This window comes from Ovis aries, chromosome 2, assembly GCF_016772045.2.
Source record: "Ovis aries strain OAR_USU_Benz2616 breed Rambouillet chromosome 2, ARS-UI_Ramb_v3.0, whole genome shotgun sequence".
NCBI classification, from domain to species: Eukaryota; Metazoa; Chordata; class Mammalia; order Artiodactyla; family Bovidae; genus Ovis; species Ovis aries.
The window spans coordinates 68,952,867-68,975,403 of record NC_056055.1 but is presented as its reverse complement, the minus strand read 5'-3'; the positions used below and the strand labels follow the sequence as shown (position 1 = coordinate 68,975,403).

Sequence of the window (22,537 nt, the reverse complement as noted above, 5' to 3'; positions counted from 1 at the left end):
TTTGTGCCCTGAAGGTTGCTACACTTGCATTTGAAAGTAGAAGTTATTAAAAAACAAAAATGATAAAATTATTTTGCATGAAACCTCCATCTGCACCAGTTACAGTATATATAATAAGTAATTATCTTCTCTAAAGCAAGAGAGTTCCAGAAAAACATCTATTTCTGCTTTATTGACTATGCCAAAGCCTTTGAATGTGTGGATCACAATAAACGGGAAAATTCTGAAAGAGATGGGAATACCAGACCACCTGACCTGCCTCTTGAGAAACCTATATGCAGGTCAGGAAGCAACAGTTAGAACTGGACATGGAACAACAGACTGGTTTCAAATAGGAAAAGGAGTATGCCAAGGCTGTATATTGTCACCTTGCTTATTTAACTTATATGCAGAGTACATCATGAGAAACACTGGGCTGGAAGAAGCACAAGCTGGAATCAAGATTGCTGGGAGAAATATCAATCACCTCAGCTATGCAGATGATACCACCCCTATGGCAGAAAGTGAAGAGGAACTAAAAAGCCTTTTAATGAAAGTGAAATTGGAGAGTGAAAAAGTTGGCTTAAAGCTCAACATTCAGAAAATGAAGATCATGGCACCTGGTCCCATCACTTCATGGGAAATAGATGGGGAAACAGTGAAAACAGTGTCAGACTTTATTTTGGGGGGCTCCAAAATCACTGCAGATGGTGATTGCAGCCATGAAATTAAAAGACCCTTACTCCTTGGAAGGAAAGTTATGATCAACCTAGACAGCATATTAAAAAGCAGAGACATTACTTTGCTGACTAAGGTCCATCTAGTCAAGGCTATGTTTTCTCCAGTGGTCACGTATGGATGTGAGAGTTGGACGATAAAGAAAGCTGAGTGCCGAAGAATTGATGCTTTTGAACTGTGGTGTTGGAGAAGACCCTTGAAAGTCCCTTGGACTGCAAGGAGGCCCAACCAGTCCATCATAAAGGATATCAGTCCTGGGTGTTCAATGGAAGGACTGATATTGAAGCAGAAACTCCAATACTTTGGCCACCTGATGCAAAGAGCTGACTCATTTGAAAAGACCCTGATGCTGGGAAAGATTGTAGACAGGAGGAGAAGGGAACAACAGAGGATGAGATCGTTGGATGGCATCACCGACTCAATGGACATGAGTTTGGGTAAACTCTGGGAGTTTGTGATGGACAGGGAGGTCTGGTGTGCTGCAGTCCATGGGGTCGAAAAGAGTCAGACATGTCTGAGCAACTGAACTGAACTGAACTGATGCCAAGCTAAGGAGTTTGGATTTTATTTTGAAAGCAGTGGGAGTCACTGAAAGTCATGTGAGCTCCAAAGCCACAGGTTTGGGTTGGTTTCAGGAACTGCTACTCTGGCTGACATGAGGAAAATCACCTGGTGAGTGGAGGAGAAACAGAGCAAGGAGACAGAGTCTTAGTAGTTGTTCCATCCTGAAGTGTGAACAGCGTAACTTTCATAGGTAATTCTGTTTGCCTGGCATAAATCGCCCTGTATATTTAACCAGTTTTTAACTCAACTTGTGAATTCAAGTCTTCTGTCTCAAAAGCAAAGGAGTAAGAAAATATCTGTGGGTGGGTGGGATGCAAGCATGCCAATGCTGAACAGAAACAGCAACAGCAGATACAGATCCTCCTAGAACTGCTTGTACCAATGCAGCTGTTCCCATCAACCAGTCACATGCTGACCCTGCCTTTTTTTTTTCTCAAAATTTATTTATTTATTTTAATTGGAGGCTAATTTCTTTACAATATTGTAGTGGTTTTTGCCATTCATTGACATGAATCAGCCATGGGTGTACATGTGTTCCCCATCCTGAACCCCCCTCCCACCTCCCTCCCTATCCCATCCCTCAGGGTCATCAAAGTGCACTGGCCCTGAGCATCCTGTCTCACGCATCAAACCTGGACTGGTGATCTATTTCACATATGGTAATATACATGTTTTAATGCTATTCTCTCAAATCATTCCACCCTCACCTTCTCCCACAGAGTCCAAAAGTCTGTTCTTTGTATTTGTGCCTCTTTTGCTGTCTTGCATCTAGGGTCATCGTTACAATCTTTCTAAATTCCATATATATGTGTTAGTATACTATATTGGTGTTTTTCTTTCTGACTTACTTCGCTCTGTATAATAGGCTCCAGTTTCATCCACCTCATTAGAACTGATTCAAATGTGTTCTTTTTAACAGCTGAGTGGTATTCCATTGTGTATATGTACCACAGCTTTCTTATCCATTCGTCTGCTGATGGACATCTAGGTTGCTTCCATGTTCTAGTTATTGTAAACAGTGCTGCAGTGAACACTGGGGTGCACATGTCTCTTTCTATTCTGGTTTCCTCAGTGTGTATGCCCAGCAGTGGGATTGCTGGGTCGTATGGCAGTTCTATTTCCAGTTTTTTAAGGAATCTCCACACTGCTCTCCACAGTGGCTGTACTAGTTTGCATTCCTACCAACAGTGTAAGAGGGTTCCCTTTTCTCCACACCCTCTCCAGCACTTATTGCTTGTAGACTTTTGGATAGCAGTCATTCTGACCGGTGTGAGATGGTACCTCATCGTGGTTTTGATTTGCATTTCTCTGATAATGAGTGATATTGAGCATCTTTTCATGGGTTTGTTAGCCATCTGTATATCTTCTTTGGAGAAATGTCTGTTTAGTTCTTTGGCCCATTTTTTGATTGGGTCGTTTATTTTTTTGGTATAGAGCTGCATGAGCTGCTTGTATGTTTTTGAGATTAATTCTTTGCCAGTTGCTTCGTTTGCTATTATTTTCTCCCATACTGAAGGCTATCTTTTCACGTTGCTTATAGTTTCCTTCTTGTGCAAAAGCTTTTAAGTTTCGTTAGGTCCCATTTGTTTATTTTTGCTTTTATTTCCATTGCTCTAGGGGGTGTGCAATGGCAACCCACTCCAGTACTCTTGCCTGGAAAATCCCATGGACAGAGGAGCCTGGTAGGCTGCAGTCCATGCAGTCGCAAAGAGTCAGACACAACTGAGCGACTTCACTTTCACTTTTCCCTTTCATGCATTGGAGAAGGAAATGGCAACCCACTCCACTATTCTTGCCTGGAGAATCGCAGGGAAGGCGGAGCCTGGTGGGCTGCCGTCTATGGTGCCGCACAGAGTCGGACACGACTGAAGTGACTTAGCGGGGGGTGTGACCCTGCCTTTTTGTTAAGACAACAATCAGGTCTTGACTAAGTTTTCCGTAGCCTCTCTCATTTCCCTTTGTTGACGTTCCACAGTAAACTCATCTTTGCTTTCAATTAATTACCTTTATTCCTATCATTATCCCCTTTCTTCTTAAAATGAGCACTCGTGTTCCACTAAGAGATGAGCTAATATATGCAAAGTGCCTAGTACAGGGCCTGACATATAAAGGGTATGATAAATAAACTATTATTATTTTCTGCTGTTTACTGCACTTTTATCTCCCCCAGTATAAGCCTTGGGAGTCCCTGAGCCCAGTTCTCTCACATTTGGACTGTAAACCGCAACTCTGAAACACAGTTTCTCTAGTGAGAATTCAGTAGTGTTGTTCTGGACCTTCACTGAGAGAAAGAAGATTCAGTATTTGTTATTTATATTTGCTTCATAGACCAATGCATTTTCTCTGAAGACATGTGTCTGGATATTTATGACTTGTTTGTCTATGATGTGCCTTACAGGAACCACAAGGATAGTTAAGTTACTGAATCATAAAATGTCATTGCTTTTCCTAGCAACTCATCTGAGCAGATGGCAAAGGACTATTTTTATAGCTTGTTTCTCTATTACATGTAGAAATATTTATTAACATTGTATTTCTGTTGCATGTGTGCAACCAAGTTAGGCAGCTGCCAGGAAGGCTAGGGGAAGGGAGAGTGAATGGTCATACATTCAGGGTTTTGTCTGAGCAGGTGAGCAAGCCTTACCTGGGGGATGAGAAGCAAGGAACACCCACTAATTTTTTTGAAGTAAAAAAGATGTTAAGCAAGGCAACATCAACAGTCACCCAGAGTTGCTCTCACTGCATAAGGCTATATTTCATTAAATCTGAGATGTCACCATCACAAAATGGACAGTATTTTATGTACCACTGAGAAATCAAAAGCACTTAAGTGGGGAACTGAACAGACACAGGAGTCCTGCATAAAGCTGGAGCACCAAAAAGCCACAGAGAAGTAAGCCTGCCACACAGAAAGAGATGGCAATGAGAACCTGGAACTGCGTGGAGGGTAGGGGGACCTTCCCAAGGATTTGAACCACAACCCAATATGTGGGTAGGCTTACATCCTGAATTCCCGCCACCAGTTTGGTCTGAACACCCTCAGGCAGAGACTCTCATGCCTGGTCTGTTTGGCAGTGCCCAGTGACTGGCAGACGCAAACTCTCAGAAAGACATGAATTTCACTGGCAATTATAAGATGCATCCCAATCTCAGATATATTAATACATAAAACTAGGTACACCAAGGAACAGAAATACAGAAATGCTCACCTACTGTGAGGCCCATCCCAGGCATTATTTGGAGTCTAGAGTGGAGAATAATGAAACCCAGGAAGAGGGCAAGACAGAAACCAAAAAGCCAGTTATCCAATAGGTAGCCTAATGCAGAGAGTGAAAGCAACAGGAGACAGGCAGGGCACCCAGATTTCTGAAGCCAGAAATAGGTCTGGACAAGTGGGCTGGGCATGGGGCTAAGCCTCTATCCACTTGTTTCTCTGGTTTCAGAGCTGGGACAGAATCTCTCCCAGCTTTACTTCCTTAGCAATAAAATGCAGAAAATACTTTTTATAGAATTACTGAGGAAATGGAACAAGCAACTGCATTTTATAAGTATTTCATATACTATTAAAAAACACTGTGACAATAAAATTATGCTTATGATTCTTGATATAAATATTTTGAATGCTTGTTTAGTCAGACCTTGTGATTTCTACTTTATTAATATAATCTTCATTTAGCAGACGGCTGTGTATAGGTCAGGCACTTATTAAATCCTTATTAACTAAACAAATAAATACTACTAATTTTGGCCCAAACCTTACTCCGCCCTAAATTTCTGAGGTACCACCACTGCTGAAAACAGAAAGGGGAGAAAAGACAAAACACCTGACCCCTGCCTCAATCTAGAACACGATGTATTTATGCTTAAATAAGTACACAGATCCTACACATCCACCCTTGGTCTCCCTGAAAGTTACATCACAACAAAATCAAAATACTAGCAGGGATGAAGTGCAGGGATAAGACCAACAGATTGAAGGCAGATTCCAGGATGCAACATTACAATGGACTCAGACGGATAGAAGATAGGCAGCTTCAGTACGGGGGTAGGGGCGGGGATTGTTCCATTACTGGCAAAAAGACTCTCAGCATCACCAAAGAGTATCTTTGACAGAAGAGACCAATGTCTTGTGGCATTTGCCAGTCAAGCTTATTAACATAGATCAATAGGGAAAGGAGGTCCTTGCCAAGGCACATGCTTGAAATGGGAGGGGAAAGAAAGTACTAGGCTGGATAAGAAACTCGAGGTGAAAGATGAGGGCCTCCATTTCCAACCTGAGTGGACCTGGGTATTCTAAGCAGATGCTGTGGTAAGGGAGAACAGGAGGGAAGGGAGACCTGGGTTTATCCAGGCTCTGTCCTCATCTATCACATGCTTCTGAGCTTGGCCATCAAATGAGGAGTAAGACAGGGTGCTCTATAGCACATATCTGTCTCTCACACTTCGTGATTTCAGATTTTGTTAATTAAGAAATCTCTTGCTCACTCTACTCTTTGGCCAGGAGTAAAGGAAGAGTACTAAGGAGAGAACAAACCAAATAAACAGGAATGAACAAAGACAAAATTGGTGGCTACAGAGAACGGTAGAAGGGGTAAGCTGGAAAGAAAAGATACTGGGAAACACTGGTGTACACACAGAGAATACAAGAAATTAAAGGGAAGGTTCCAAAAGTTGAATAGAATGCAGGGAAATTTTTGAAGTAATTTAAGGGTGGGTTCAGGATGAAAATTATAATTTGGAACAATGGAGAGTGGGCTGAAACTGGGAAACGACCTGAGTGATCAGAGAGAGGAGCAATCTAGAAAGAGCGCCAAGTTCTCAAAGTCTTCAAGTATACAGTATGTTCCCCAGGCCAACCCACTCAGGAGACTGATCATTTTAAAGTATGAGTCCATGTTTGGCAAAAAAGGCTTGAAACTTTTCATTTATTTTATTCTGAACAGTTGTTTGAGTATCTCGCAGGATATTTCTTTGGTGGTTATTCAGTTAACAAAGCAGGGAAAGGCAAAGACCTATTCAAAATTTTTAAAAAGTGATTAAACAATTTTGAGTTCTGGTCTTTTCTAGACATTCTGTACAGAAGCAAGGATATAGAAATATAGACCTTTTGACAATGGATAATTATCAGAAGATTCAGCACACGTTTCCTGTGGCTAAAAAGAGAAAACACAAAAACATGGAGGCCTGGAACTTTCCCAGAAATAAACAATTTTTCTGGGAAACTTGGATATAAGGTTTATTTTACCTAGGTCAGACTGCTAGCCAACATTTTTGTTGGACTCAAGTTCTTAAAGTTTTAAATGTTTCCTATTCTCAACCTTTGGCTTACAGCTAAATACTGAACAGTTCTTATCTGGGGGCCCTACTTGATAAGAACTTGGGAAAATGTACTAAAAATATGTCTTAACAAATCTTTCACACGATAGGAGCAGTCTTTTTCCTCTTTGAGGAAATCTGGTTCTTATTGCTAATCTGTAGGAATCTGCTACTAAAGAAGGGCCCTGTGGGCTTGTGGGGTCTCCTCTGGACATTAACAACCTTAACTGCTGTATAACCTTGGCAGCACCTTTCAGACCCCAGAGCATCTTATAAATGTGGATTTTTCTGACATTTACATTAGGCTGCTCAAGGGCATAAGCAAGTCCATGTCAAGATTTCAATTTTAAATTAAAGACTGGATGTATGCCTCTTGTACTTAGAGGCAGAGTCTTTTTGGTGGTTTATTGAGGAAGTTTTAAGTTGCATTTTAAAGGAGATAAAAATGCTTTTGTTTAGCGCAAATTTTAGGATGCTTCTCTGCAGCTCTCCAGGTGCATACTAAATTCATTTGAAATTTAAGTAATCATTTACGCATTTATCACTTGCTCCCATTGGATTTTAAGCTTCTTCCAGGGCAAGACCCATGCCTTATTCACCCTCACAGCCATCTTCCACCACGCCTAGAGCAGTGCCCCATCACAGCCTTAGGGACCATGAGTGAAGAGGTTCACAGATGACTGTCTTCTTTTTGCTCCAAGGGAAGTCTTTTACAGAGGCTGAAAACACAAGTCATCAATTCCAAATAAATTTTATCAGGTTCCAGGAACTGCTCTACTGGTTCAAGTCAGACTACACCTTTATCCCCTTCTTTCCCTCCCTTGTAAAGTGCCAAGACACAGCACAGCAACAAAAGTGGTCACAGCAAACTGTGCAGAATAAGCTTAAGGAAGGGTTGAAAATCAATTTTAGTGAAAAATAAACTTCATATTAAAAGAAAAAAACTGAGTAAATTTCACTTTTGAAAATCCTGATTCAATATTTCTCTGAATATCATGCAAAGTTTGCATTCTCTCTTCCTTTCTTAATAAGCAGCTTATGTACAGGCTACCAAGGATGCAGAGCAGTGCATAATTAAGTCCAAAACCCTCATTATATAGTTTGAACTCCGTCAGTAAGAATCTATGAGTAACTAAACATCTGCACTTGGGCAAACCGCTTACCTCTTGTAAAGAAACACTCTTTTTCTTTTAAACCTTGAGGGACTGTTGAGAAAATTAGTACTTCAATCTACACAACACTTCGAAGTGTAAAATTTTATACAGCCTTGTATATTTGTACAATGAGAATGAGTGGTAGAAGAGATTTTTACTGCTGTTATTGTCCAAAAATAACCATTCAACAATTCAGTGGAATTCTAGAATTATTTTTATCTTTCTCTGTTTTTCTATATTGATGACATTTGTTAGAAATGAACATGTATTGTTTTTTACCAAGCCAACAGTTTTATTTTTTTAAATACAGATTTTTGAATAGTAAAAATGGAGGAAATGGATCTTAGACAAATTAAGAATTTCATGACAGTTAAAAAAAAAAGTGCTGGCAGGATCCATGGGTACATGGATTCATGCTAGGTTTGCTCAAATGTGTGAGAGACAGAGCCTCAGTAACCATGCAGAACTCTAGGGGGACTGGTAAACTGTCAAATGGATGCAAGCTTTGAGTCTGGGAGTCCTGAGTTTTAAGTGTCAACTCTGCCACTAGTTGGCATGGGACCTTGTCAGATAGTTTAACCTCACTGTGGTTTCCTTATCTGCAAGAAGGACACACACACACACAAACACACACACACACACACACACACACACACACCCCACCATACACACAGGAGTGACAATAACACAGTAAAGCAGTTTAATCTGGGCAGTTAAGGTATGGGTTTCAATTAGTGCCTCTAGGGTGGTAGGCAGGTAAGTGAATGTGCCAGGAAGATGCAAAGCTGCCTGGTGGTGACAACAGCTCCAGTCAGTTTAGGCACCAGAAAGCCTGGTCAGAATATCTGATTTGGCTTCACTTTACTGAAACAAGCACCTTCCCCCTATATCTTGTCCTTAAGTGTTGGTGGCAATGTGGTTGTCTTTCTACTTCCTGGAATTATTTTGAAAATCAAATAAGATAAACACAAAAGCAACTTGAAAGTAAAAACAAAAACAAATTTTAGAAGTATTCTGAAATTATTTCAGCACTTTAGCCCTTAAAGTTTAGATAAGCCAGATGGAAGAAAATAAATTAAAGAATTTGACCTAAGAGTCAACTCTGATAAATCAAATGACTACTACTTTTCAATCTGGAATAGGATCAATTTTTTAAAAAAAGCACATTGTGCACAATGATGTGGGAGGTGGGAGGGGGGTTCATGTTTGGGAACTCATGTACACCTGTGGTGGATTCATGTCAATGTATGGCAAAACCAATACAGTACTGTAAAGTAAAATAAAGTAAAAATTAAAATTAAAATTTTAAAAATGTGAAATCATATATACAGCACCAAGTACCCAGGGGATGTTCAGCGAATGAAAGTGGCTTGCACAGAAGCAGAGCCTGGGCCTCCTAGAGTATTTATAACACCATGTGGTAATTGGATGTCCACCCTCGTGCATCTTCCACCAGGATGTGTGTGAGCTTCTAGACTGCACAGGTGATTTCATGGGTCGGGGGTGAGGCCTGGGCGAGTGTATTTAAAAAATCCAACTCACTGAGGATTTTGATGGTGTATAGCCAGGGTTTAGACCCACTAACCTAACCCAATATGGTAATCTCCATCTTCCTCAGAACTAAAGAGGTAAGATATTAACAAATCATCTTTCTATTCTGGTGAGAGGGAAAATCAACAGTAAGACTAATTTTTACTGGGTACAGAATTGTGCAAATCCCTGTTGCATGCTGAGAGGATTCAGGAAACCTATTCATGACTGACAAAAGACAAGTACACCTAGAAAACCTCTTCCAAAAATCTTTCTGAACTTCTCTTGTAGGCTTTCTCTTCAAATGGTTAAGGAGCTCCAATATTAGCTTTAGGAGCTTTGGAATGATCAAAAAGTCAACAAATCCAACAGGTAAGTTTATAGCTATAATCTGCCTGTTTCATCCAAGATAGCCTTTCATTTATTCTTGTCATGGGCTTCCTAAGGCAGTTTTGGGGATTTGTTCTTATATTCTCATTCTCTCTTTCAATATCTCTTTTTCCAAGAGACTTAAGCAACACCAGAGGTCCTCAAGACAAGCCAAAGCCTCTGGCAGAGCGTCCAAACTGTATCCCCTTCACTGGTAAGGGCATAGTCCACACATGAGAGTCAATGTAAGATGCCACATGAGTTATGTGGGTGTGGAGCAAGTGAGAGCAAATCAGAGAGCAGGCAGGGCTGGCAAGCAGGTTCTGAGCTGTGCTTGCTCTGCTTAGAGGAGAGGGCAACTCATGATCTTCATGAGAGAAACAGAAAGAAAATGTCAACAGTAGCTGGAAAGAATGAATGTCTATTAGTCATGGGAAGGGAGGAAGTGGGTGATCATGAAGTTTCAGACTCTTCAACTCTAATTGCCAGAATCTGTGCTCCTTGAAGATTTAGAAACAGAGTAGATTCACCAGTGCTAGATGATTCATGTCTAAGGCCTCTAAGTCTACTTTTTTTCCCTCCTTAGGGCCACGGGATGTTATAAAACCCTGTGTGGATTCAGACTCCTTTTTTGACATGATGCCTTGAGAATCTCCATACTGCTAAGTCAGTTTGAAACTCAAACCTGACTTGAGTGCATGTGGGGGCTTTCCATACACATGTTCAATAAGGTCAGTAATGCTTCATAAAGCTCACGTATAATGATCTAATGCTGGCAGAGCTAATACAAAGAGTTCAAAATTAACTTATCCTTGATAGCACTTATTAACCATTTACCCTGCTAATTTTATCTGATACCCATCAACTGTTCAGTTATTCTTTTTATCAGATGAAATCTAAAAGTACAATTCTTAGCTATAATACATGACTTTCCTCAAAGGGTAAAAATGGATTTCAACAAAGGAGCTTGAAAACCAGAGACAATTAAACATCTTAGATTTCTGGTATTGAGTATTCTGAAATTATTTTGGCAGTTTAGCCCTTAAATAAAAGTTTAGATAAGCCAGACAGGAGAAGATCAAATTAGAGAATTTGACCCAAGAGTCAACTCATAAATGATTACTACTTTTCAATCTAGAATATGATCAATTCAGTTAGCAAACTGGTGCCTTATATTTAGGTCAAGATAAAAACTGTCAACAGGACTGTAGTCACTGAAAATAAAGAAATGCTACTTTTTATTGCTGATTCTACTCTATCCCAACTTTTCTTTTCCTTGCACATTATTACCTATTGCTTAAGGTGACCCACAAAATCTGGTTTTAGATGATGGACTGTTAAAGAGTTAGTGTCCTATTCCAAGAAAGGGTGGAAAAAGAATGGGATGTGGTTAATGACACTGAGTAACACAGAGTAAGAGCATTTCAGAAGATACCAGCGGCTGGACAAAGTCTTGTGGCTTGCCCAGACCTGAACCAGGCAACTGAGAATGTTAACAGAAGAATTTAAGCCAGCTAAATATACCTGGAGAAATACTCCCACCTGAGGAAAATCTAGATTTTAAAGTATTTTTAAATTATAGCAAAGAACTAAAATTTTAATTAAAAACTTTTAATATGGGAATATATTATATATAAACCCTCTGAAAACTACAGTAATGCTAACTTGAGAAAATCTGTGTTTTGTAAACTGTATGTACCTAACAATTTGAAGGCAAGATTCCTTGTGGATCATTAAATATCTTTATCCATTCTGTCCCTAGCTGAATGCTGGAAAGCTATTATGATTACATAGCAGTTCATCTGATTATAAAAGAATGGCATATTTAGCTATTCTGACTTAATGCCAGCTCTTCTTTTTGTAAATACAGTTTTTCAAAGTTTAAGGCAACTTGTATGTTCAATTGCTGGGTTGAGTCCAACTCTTTGTGACCCCATGGACTGTAGCCCATCACACTCCTCTGTCCATGGAATTCTCCAGGCAAGGATACTCAAGTGGTAGATCTTCCTGACCCAGGGATTGAACCTGGGTCTCCAGCATTGCAGGCGGATTTTTTATTGTCTGAGCCACCAGGGAAGCCCTAACTGGGCCCACCCAAATCTGATGCTATGCAAAGGGTAAATTATGCCTAGCATCTGTCCTGAGGTAAAAGTTGTTAGGATAACAGCTCACTACTGATTTAGTTTTATTTTACCTGTTTTCTCCTGTCCTATCTTCCACTCAACTAGATAAAAAAGACTAAACATTGAGATGCCTCTAAGTACTGTATGGCTTGAAAAATTACATTTATATAAACAATTTTTGAGGCATGAGATGAATCCTATCCCAAGCCTCTCAACCTCCCCTACTCCTTTAAGACAAGTATGGACTACGAAGAAAGAACTGAAGATTTGGCCCTACAGGGGACTTTCAAATGACCTGAGCATGTGCTTCTTTAAAAAGAGTGGCTTGCACTTAGTTATGGCTTATAGTTTTTTTCTCCTAAGGGGGCTATGGATTCTCACCAATAGATAGTAAATGTAAGTTCAGAAAATGTTAAGTCCACATTTAAAAACATTTTCTTAATTTACAAGTTACCCAAATAAACAATATTAATTCCCTGCTTCTTTCCTCCAACAACTTTATTCTCTATTTTAAGGCTGCAGGTAAGTTTGTTCAAACTACTAGAAGGAGGAGATTGTACTTGGAATAATAGGGTGGAGCCAGTTCTGCCTCAGGACAGACATGAGATGGTAGGAGCCAGAAGAGAAAAGGCAGTCTCCCCACCCAGTGTGTACAAGGCTTTCCTACTGAATCAAAGCTTCTCTTCCCAGATGACAAATTTGAGTCTTGTGGTTGAAGACTTCTTTTTTCCATTGAGCAAGCTTCCTTATTCATAATCATTCAAAAAATTATTTTATGGACGTGAAGAAGTGAATTAGGTATCTAAAAGTGAACATGTTTTCTTTAAAACTGAAGTCTTTGCTTATAAAGAAAACATGTCCTGATAAATATTTTGACAAGGAGACAATATCATTTTCCTGCATTAAAAATGTGGACCTGTTGGAATTCCCTGGCAGTCCAGTAGTTAGGACACGGAGCTTTCACTGCCTTTGGCCAGGGTTAGAACCCTGGTTGGGAGAACTAAAATGCTGCAAGCTGTGTGGCATGGCCAAAAAGAAAAAAAGTGATCTGGAAGTGAGAATACTCAACCTTTTCTCAGTGAATGCCTCAGTGCTACACCACATGGGATCTAGATCCAGAACTGTCTAATTTATTCTTGGAAATACTGTTCTTTATCCAAAGTAAGCTAACCACAGTAGTATTAGCAGAAATAATCTTCAGGAGGAAGTCTAGTGTGCAGGGTAGATAACGGGGGCAGGTGGGCCATATGTATTCTTTGGTAACTGCCCACCGTAAGTGTGGTGTCCGGAGGGTGGTTCCATGAATACTGTTGACTGACAACACCCAGGATTCATTCCTTCCTCCACTCTGCCCACACCCTCTTTCCATGAGATATTCCATTCCATAAATATGTTTTCTTTTTGACAACAAAAGTGATAAGCCTTAAGTGGAGCTTATTCCTGAGAGAAACTTAAGCAGGAAAGAGGAAAACAGAACAAGTAGTGCAAAGCGTGTATAGGTGTGTGTCGGGACCTGGCCTGCTGAGCTTAGCTTATGCCAGAGAAGATAGGTGCGGGGCAGCACCCTATCTGCCTAAATTGACAGTGGGAAAAGTTCAGTCTGAGAAGCAATTTTTCCTACCAGCCCATTTTGCGAGTGCCTCCTCCCACAGCCAAATAAAAGAAGAGTAGCTGGCTCCCTATCACCGTGGAGCAGCTGAAAAGGTGACACTGGGCTCTTCCTTCCAGGCAGGCTTCTGGCCAAGAGGAAAAGTACCCTCTCAGACTAAACAGATACACCCAGGTGAGCAAGGGCTGATTTTTTTAAAAAATTAATAAGAAAGTAAAAACCAGGATATTAGACATTTGCCATTCCTCACTCCTTTTTCCTTCTCTCCAACTGATGCCATTTTCTTTTTGAAGACAAAGGACACATCTGTCTTTGAAATATAAATGTCTAACAGCAAAGCTGATAGGTGACAGCTGTTGGATACAAAGTGTTAAACTAAGCCACTGATAACATCAAATCATCTCATTTCCTGAGACAGATTAATATTGCTTTGATGCTAAAAATGATATCTGACCAAATACAGAGGGCCTAAAAGTTATCCCCAATAACTGAATACATTTTTCACCCTATTATTTCATTGCTATCCCATAGCTGGTCCAGAATCACTGTCAGCCACTCCTGCTTGTTTCTTGTGGAAAAGCGCACTCAGTGCCATCCAATATGCTTGCAGCTACTATGGACAGCACCTTCTCCATTGCCTGGAGGAAAAAGGAAAGAGGAAACAGAAAGACTCTCTTTCCTGTGAGGTGTAGAAATGAGATCCTACATGTTCAGTTAAAAGATTTTCCTCCTTTTCTGTGTCTTCAGTATTTAAAGAGATATGAGATCACATTTAACTTTCCAAAAGGCTGATGATACTGCCATCTAGTGAACACAGTCATTATACCAGAAAGACAAAAAGGTTAAGTGCTCATGGGCCCATTATTTCTCAAGTAGAGTTCAGGAAGTATAATAAGCAACCTATTTTAATCTCATAAGTATCACTTATTGTAACATTTTAAAAGAAGGGAAAAGGTACTGAAAGAAGGTTTGCAGTCTATGTATTATTCTTTGTATTATCAACACAACAGGGGCCTAGAAGCAAATGCTACTTTCCTGTAAAGCACAGAAGCCCTGCGCTTCCTCCAGTGGTGAGGGCTATGGCTGCACTTAGGATCAGCACTTTGTTGATGGCGTAGCTCACTAATCCATGTGTGGTGAGTACCTGTGCTTTTTTTGAGTAACTAGCTTATTGAATCCTAAAGACCCTGTGAGCCATGGATCCGGTCACAATTCTTTCCTTGCCTTGGCTGCTGGACAGCACAGAGTTAATCAGCCCATGTCTAGTGTATTTCCAAGCCCTTACACAATGCATGTTCTATCTTCATCCCTCATTTCCTTTTCTGGATATTTCCCTCTGTCTGAGTAGCCTTACCCACTGATCATTAATTTCATTTTGTATATCCTTCAGTTCAGTTCAGTCGCTCAGTCCTGCCCAACTCTTTGCGACCCCATGAATCGCGGCACGCCAGGCCTTCCTGTCCACCACCAACTCCCGGAGTTCACTCAGACTCACATCCAATCGAGTCAGTGATGCCATCCAGCCATCTCATCTTCTGTCGTCTCCTTCTCCTCCTGCCCCCAATCCCTCCCAGCATCAGTCTTTTCCAATGAGTCAACTCTTCTCATGAGGTGGCCAAAGTACTGGAGTTTCAGCTTTAGCCATCATTCCTTCCAAAGAAATCCCAGGATTGATCTCCTTCAGAATGGACTGGTTGGATCTCCTTGCAGTCCAAGGGACTCTCAAGAGTCTTCTCCAACACCACAGTTCAAAAGCATCAATTCTTTGGTGCTCAGCTTTCTTTATAGTCCAACTCTCACATCCATACATGACCACAGGAAAAACCATACCCTTGACTAGACGGACCTTAGTCGGCAAAGTAATGTCTCTGCTTTTGAATATACTATCTAGGTTGCTCATAACTTTTCTTCCAAGGAGTAAGCATTTTTTAATTTCATGGCTGCAGTCACCCTCTGCAGTGATTTTGGAGCCCAAAAAAATAAAGTCTGACACTGTTTCCACTGTTTCCCCATCTATTTCCCATGAAGTGATGGGACCAGATGCCATGATCTTCATCTTCTGAATGTTGAGCTTTAAGCCAGCTTTTTCACTCTCCTCTTTCACTTTCATCAGGAGGCTTTTTAGCTCCTCTTCACTTTCTGCCATAAGGGTGGTGTCATCTGCATATCTGAGGTTATTGATATTTCTCCCGGCAATCTTGATTCCAGCCTGTGCTTCTTAAGTCACCATAAATTCTTTTCTGAAAGACTGAGTCCATACAAACGAAATCCATTCTTGTCATTTGTTGTGTGTATGATGCCACGGTGGGAACCCTGATCATATAACCATAAATATACGGAAGACAAGTGTCATAGGTCATGGTGATTCCTGCCTTGTGTGGGTCCCCTTTCCACTTGTTAACTCTTCATTAGAAGAAGAGCTGATGGTCAAAACCAGGATTCAGAGTTATTTCTCACTTACAATCACTGTCTTCTACATATTCCAGTATGGCCTCAGAAGATATCATCATCTTAGGGTGAAGGTGAAATTCATCCTTAGGATTTCATGTTAAATTTCTGCAGCTTCTTCACCTTCAGGGACTGTTTTTTCATTTTCCATCTGACAAATTCATTGACTCTCACTGCTTTTATACCTTGTGCTATTTCTAAATACTTCTGGAGAAGGAAATGGCAACCCACTTGGAGATAAGTCTAGAAACCCAGTTTAACATTACTGGAAACTAAAGTACCGTGTCAGTGAGGAACTTGGCCAGGTTAGCAGGACTCTTCGTTCGTGACAATTATCTGAGACTTACTAAAAGATTCCTTAGTTTGCCTATTGTTTTTACAGGTAATAAGCTTGGACCAGGCACAATACTAGCAAATGAAATGCTGGGGACTGACAGCTAACAGCCACAAAGGCCAAAAACTACCATGCATGTCAGGTCAACCTTCTGTATGAAATGAGGATGGAGACATGGTTGACATGCAGAGTAATAAGGTAACCTAATTACACTCAGCCTGGAGTAGCAAAATGAGCACATACAGGACAGGGAGGACATATTTTAGAGAAAAATAATTGTGAATAATTCAAAGAAACAACCAAATTGCATTATTCTTCTATGGACTCATAGAATAAATTAACACTTCTGTGAAGAATGATCTTATGTATGGGCTTATATCCCTTTGCTCAGCCACAATTCCCAGAAAAGTGGGGAAGACTACACATCTGATTTATGCTGGTAGGTCTAGAAGATGAAATCAAACAGACACTCAGGTCACAGACTTGCAGCCGAAAGCACGTTCTTCCCTTAGTGTGCCAGAACTGTGTCCACTGGCCCTCCTGGCTTTTCAAGCCTAGTCATCACTCCAGGCCCTGAAGTACACAATTCCTCTTTTATCTAGAAGGATTCTTCAATGACCTTTAAACAGAGGAAAGCTCAGGCCTGCTGGTTCCAGCCACCTCTTGATAGAGTCAAGGGGGCATGGAAATCACTTAACATTACCTGATACAGGAGGCTGCACTTTGTCAACCAGCTACTATAGTAAACCAACACTTCATAGTGCTGTGTCTTGTCCAAAGGAGGAACTGCTTCTTGGATTCCATTTTTCAAATCATACAAAAAAAAAACCAGTACTTTATTTTTAAACTACACAGTATACCATCACTACTTCCATATCATTCCATTCATCACTACTATCTTTTCTCATTCAATATGACCTGTGCTTAAGGGCTCACTTGGAATGGGACTGAGGTCCCACAGAGAATTTGTATTTTATATACTTCTACACCATGCTCATTCATTAGGATGATCATGCATTTATAATCAAAAAAGTCTTTGATAAATAGAAACTCTAGCCAAATCAGACCTTTAGCCTTGTAATTCTTGTGAATTTATCACAAAGAAATAATTTATAATGGCCTGAAGAAGTACCAAAGAATTACACACAATCCACATTTTTAACTTTAGGAAGACGGTTTATAGATTATGGTATTTTAATATGATTAAATACTATTTATCATTATAATTGTAAAGGCTTTGTAAATGAATGGAAATCTGTATCATCTTAGGTAAAAGCAGTACTCCAAATATACCACATAACTAAAATGGAAACTAAATGTATGTAAGAAAGATGAAATGCTGTATTAGAGTAGTGGAATTTATATATAATTTAAAATATTTCACTGATTTTCATTAACAAATAAATATAAAATACCTGCTACACAGTGGTTCGAGGAAAATTAATTTTACCATAGTTCCAGATTAAGATACTTACCTACCTCTCCTTTATTTAGAGTTACCGTCATTGGAATTTACAAGCATTCCTAAATTTTGCTGAAGTTCACTAAAGAAGTTCCAGTGACTTAAAAGATAAAACACAGTAGCAGGATCAAGGTCTACAGGGTCTATTTAAAATGGACTTGAGGTAGGGATTAGAAATTTAAGGAATTCTTAAAATTTACAAACAAATCCATTTAAAATATAAGTCATAAACCTACCAAAGTTCTTTCTAAATTAAAATATTTCAATGGTATCACAAAAACATCATAATGATCAGTTTAATAACAAGTAAATTTTTTCTAGTCAAAGCCAACTATTAGGTGTGGACAGTCTTTTAAAAACATTTTTATTGTTTCAACTGACTTTCCAAAGCCTTAGGGGTCAAGTTTTCTCCCCTTCAGATTCTCAGAACATAAGGATTTTCAGCGATCTTTCAGAATCTCAAGTCCCAGTAGGTAGATGGACAAGAAGGAACAGCAGGAGGCCAGTGGTGACCCAGAAAGCTACCAAGAAGTGTGAGTACATGCTCATGTGTTGCTTCCCATGCTTCCATCCAAGAAAATGCTGTATTGAAACGATGGGTATGAATGCATCCATTATGCATTATCACCACTGCCTTATCCCACTCACAGACTTAATACTGGCTCAGCTCACCTCCCTTGGAGACAATCTGGACCATCAACTGGGGTGGAGGCTCTTAAGTAACTTTATGAGTTGGCTTCATCTAGGTACCTTGTCAGGTGTGTTTCAACAGCCACACCCTAAAAACTGACAACATTTTGTGAACAATGTGTCAAGTCTGTTTATCCCCTTGGTTTGAAGAAGGACAGATTGACCAAATCAGCCCAGCCTGGGTAATGACTACACTACTCTGAGGTAGAGACTGCAGATACAGCCCACCCTTGCGATCCTCAACTCACTTACAGTTTGCACATGCAAATACCCTCAAGTTAACTATCTTCACCTCAGATGCTCTAAGACAATCACCTTTTCCTAATATAACATTGCTAATATAGCATTGTTCAATAGAGATTTTTTAAAAGCCAAAATATTTCTTTTAGGTCTTTAAGAGAATACACAAATACTAATAAAGGACAGTTGACCTATTTATTGACATAGAATGTGAAACACATCAAATTAGTCGTTTACGTTGTAACTCTGAACGTTTTATACTCTTCAAAGATTCCATGGTATTAGATACATCACACAGATACACACATACACATGGAAATTTTCAAAGGGAAAACAAATGATGTATACTATGCACAACTAAGTAAGGATAGCAGAAACATGAAAAGGGGGTTGCTATGGTGCTTCCCAGCAATCAGCTTAATTTCAATACCACATCTGTTCCAGTGCTTTTTTCTTTGCCTAAAAGTCCTTGCCACCTTACCAAGTGCTTCCCTCCAAGCACAGGAAATTAAGAGAACAAGGAAAGGGAGAAGTTGCAGACATCCTTACAGCCCTGGAAGTAAACATTTCCAGAACTCTACTTCTGGGTTGGGTGAAGAAAGTTTAAGGCCGGCCCTTCTGGACTGGGGTGAGGCAGGTATGTGCAGCTGATCCTGGAACTGGGTGGAAGCAGGAATCCGCACAAGAACCAACAAGTTCACAGGAGAGGCAGCGACTGAACGTGTGTTTAGCAGTCTTCACCATCTGTTTTCAAGTGGATTAAGATTTACCAAATTTAACCTTAGTGCCATCCCGAATGACCCAACAGCACGCAAAGGGATTAAGGAAGGTGAAAGAGGGTATCATTTACTGATGACCAGTCTAAGAGTCAGTTTTAAAGAATGATCCATGAAAAACTCATGAACTGGAATTTAACTCCCATCCCCAAAGTTTTTCCTAAGGATAAAACACTTAAAAATCTGTGTTTGTTTTCTACATCTGTGATTCTACTTCTGTTGTGTAAATAAGTTCATCTGTACTCCCTCTTTTTAGATTCCAGAAAACAAACTTATGGTTACCAGGTGATAATGGGGAAGATAGATAAACTGCAAGACTGGGACTGACACACACAAACGACGATATATAAAACTACTAATAAGGACCTACTGTATAGCACAGGGAACTCTACTCAATATTCTGTAATGGCCTATATGGGAAAAGAATCTAGAAAAGAATGGACATATGTATACGTATAACTGAGTCACTTTGTACACAACTGAAACACAACATTGTAAATAAACTATACCTCCATTAAATTTTTTTTAAAGCTACTAACTAAGGGAAAAAAATAAAAATAAAAATCTGAATAGATGATTATGCTGTACCAGGTTCTTCAGGGAGAGGGGGGGGCCCCCAGGGAGGCCTCCTTCCCTAGCTCCTTCTTTGCCCTATAGCTATGCTCAACCTGGACGAACTGGACGAACCCATTCACTTCCTGGGTAAACATGATCCTGCTTTTTTTTTAAAAGAATATTCTTATAGCATGTCATCCACAGCTATTCAATTTTTTTTTTTATCTCCTCACCTCTCCAGCTGCAGAGAAGGGATGTGTGTGTGCACGCGTGCATATAATATATATTTACATAAATATAAATATGCATGTATTTCTTAGTGTTTATGTTCTTTCACTTCTTTATCCCTTCGTTCAGGCTGATCACCTTGCCTACCATAGGAGGGCTTCTTTGTTTTTCTCTGACTCCTTAAAGCCCAGTGTAGATATTTCCTCCTCTAGGAAGCCTTTCCTGATTTCCTCACCGCACCCCACGATAAATGTCCCTTTCTAGTGCTTTCATTGGAGAAGGAAATGGCAACCCACTCCAGTGTTCTTGCCTGGAGAGTCCCAGGGATGGAGTAGCCTGGTGGGCTGCCGTCTATGGGGTCACACAGAGTCGGACACGACTGAAGTGACTTAGCAGCAGCAGCAGTGCTTTCATAGTGCTCTATGCATAACTTCAAAGGGCTTAACATACTGTTAAGATTTTGTTTTTACTGCCTTTTTTTTTTTTGGTTCTTTCTTCAATTAATCCATTACTTTCTTTGGGGGATGGAGTCTTCTATTTCTTTAATCCAGCACTGACCTATATAGCAAATAATAACTACCTAAAAATCCTTGCTCCATGCTTGAATGAGTTCAACTTTGCTCATACACATGTTGTTGGTAACCGCCTGTGTTTTATGCAAAATGGCATACTTAAATGCCTCCCTTTCATCACTTGGAAATCAGATATTATTTCCCTCATAAGATTGCCCTACAGAATCTCTGATAGGGAAGATTAAAAAGTGATTAACAGGAGGAGTTCAAGTTCTAGTCTCATACTTTCTATATGCAGCATCTCTTTGAAAACATTTTAACCATAAACTTATAGTACATACACTTTACAAAATACATCTAAAACACATCCCTATAGCAAGACATTTTGTAGTGGAATGTATTTCAGACTCTTCAGCAGATGGCCCTGATGTGCTCCAACCACAACACTGTGAAATTGCTTGCTTCACTGCAGAGAGCACAGCTTTCCCATGTTTGCCATTCTCACTGCTATTCCTTCTTCAGGTTGCTCTTTAGCCACTAAGTCGGGTCTGACTCTTTTGCGACCCCATGGACTAGCCTGCTTTCCTCCCCGTCCATGGGATTTTGCAGGCAAGAATATTGGAGTGGGTTGCCATTTCCCACTCATTCTTCAAGACCACAAAGCAAATGCCACTCTTCCGTGGAGGCTTCCTTAATCAAACTAGACAGAAAGCATCCTTCAAAGCACCCGCTAGTCTCCTACAGCGTTCTTTGGCTTATTTGTCTTTGTATCATCCACCACAGCATGATGTCATGTATGTATATGAGAATATCCAACAGATGCTCAACAACTACCATAGCAGCAATGGCCCTTTACAGTTCTTTGTATGTATGACAGACAAAAACAAGAAACAGACCAAATATTCAACATCAGGGGGACAGCTTAGCAAGAACCATGGCACATAACACAACAGCATATTATGTTCCTAAAATATGACTTCTGTCCATTTATGAAAACATACACATAAAATAATGCTGTGTAGAAAAAATACACAAACAGAATATGAATGATGGTCCAGTTTTTAAAATTTCTGGTAAACTGCACATTTACTAGGCAATTTTAAGTTAAATAAACTTGACATTAATTCATGTTATTTTTTTGTTTACATTCGTAATATATCACATGACACTCAGCTTAAATTCTTCTGCATTTAATATGTAGCCAGGGTGGTCTCAGTACCTTAGAAATTATCAAAAGCATCCCCAGTGACCAATGCCTAAGAATCCTCTTAAGTGCTTTAGTACTGCTTCAAGTCCAAATTCTCAACAGACTTAGAGGAGCTTTACTTGCTATTCAATAGCTGCTATGAAATACACCCTATCTGAAACCATCAAACCAAGGCATACAAAAAGCTAACTCAAAGCTGACCTCTGTACCCTTGGCTCTGTTAAGAGCAAGCGATTCAGTCAGTATGAGTGTTAGGGCAAGCCATGGAGACCAAAAAAAAAAAACAAAGAAAAAAGGATGAGAACCAAGAGGAGGGGGGAGGGTTTCTGTCATTCTATCACTGCCCATTATCTGGACCTTCCCCTTCCAGGGACTGCACGCAGCATGGATGGTGGGGCTCACTCTCCGTCCATGCACACCTGAACTTCTCACTCCATTGGGTCATGAGTCCAAATATTCTAAAATAAGGAAATTCTAATGACAAAAAGACGTTTCATGTCAAGTATTTGACTTTAGGGAGTCAGACCTCAGTGTTCTACTTACGTCAATTCTTCCCAAGTTTTAAGAGTCTGCAAATGGCACATATTTGATTTTAACAATCTTTTCCCTACATTTCATTTTCTAAGTCACTTCCCTAGGTGTCATTTAAAATACAAGGCAGTAGTAATAAGATACTTCCCATCTCTGATAAAAAACGGACCTG

At 39.9% G+C, this 22,537-nt stretch overlaps 1 protein-coding gene across 15 annotated transcripts in view; it reads right to left on the bottom strand.

Moving 5' to 3' along the window:
- The window catches only part of KANK1 (KN motif and ankyrin repeat domains 1), a 216,009-nt gene that overhangs the window by 90,664 nt on the left and 102,808 nt on the right, over positions 1–22,537 (bottom strand). The gene's annotated exons all lie outside the window — the stretch shown is intronic.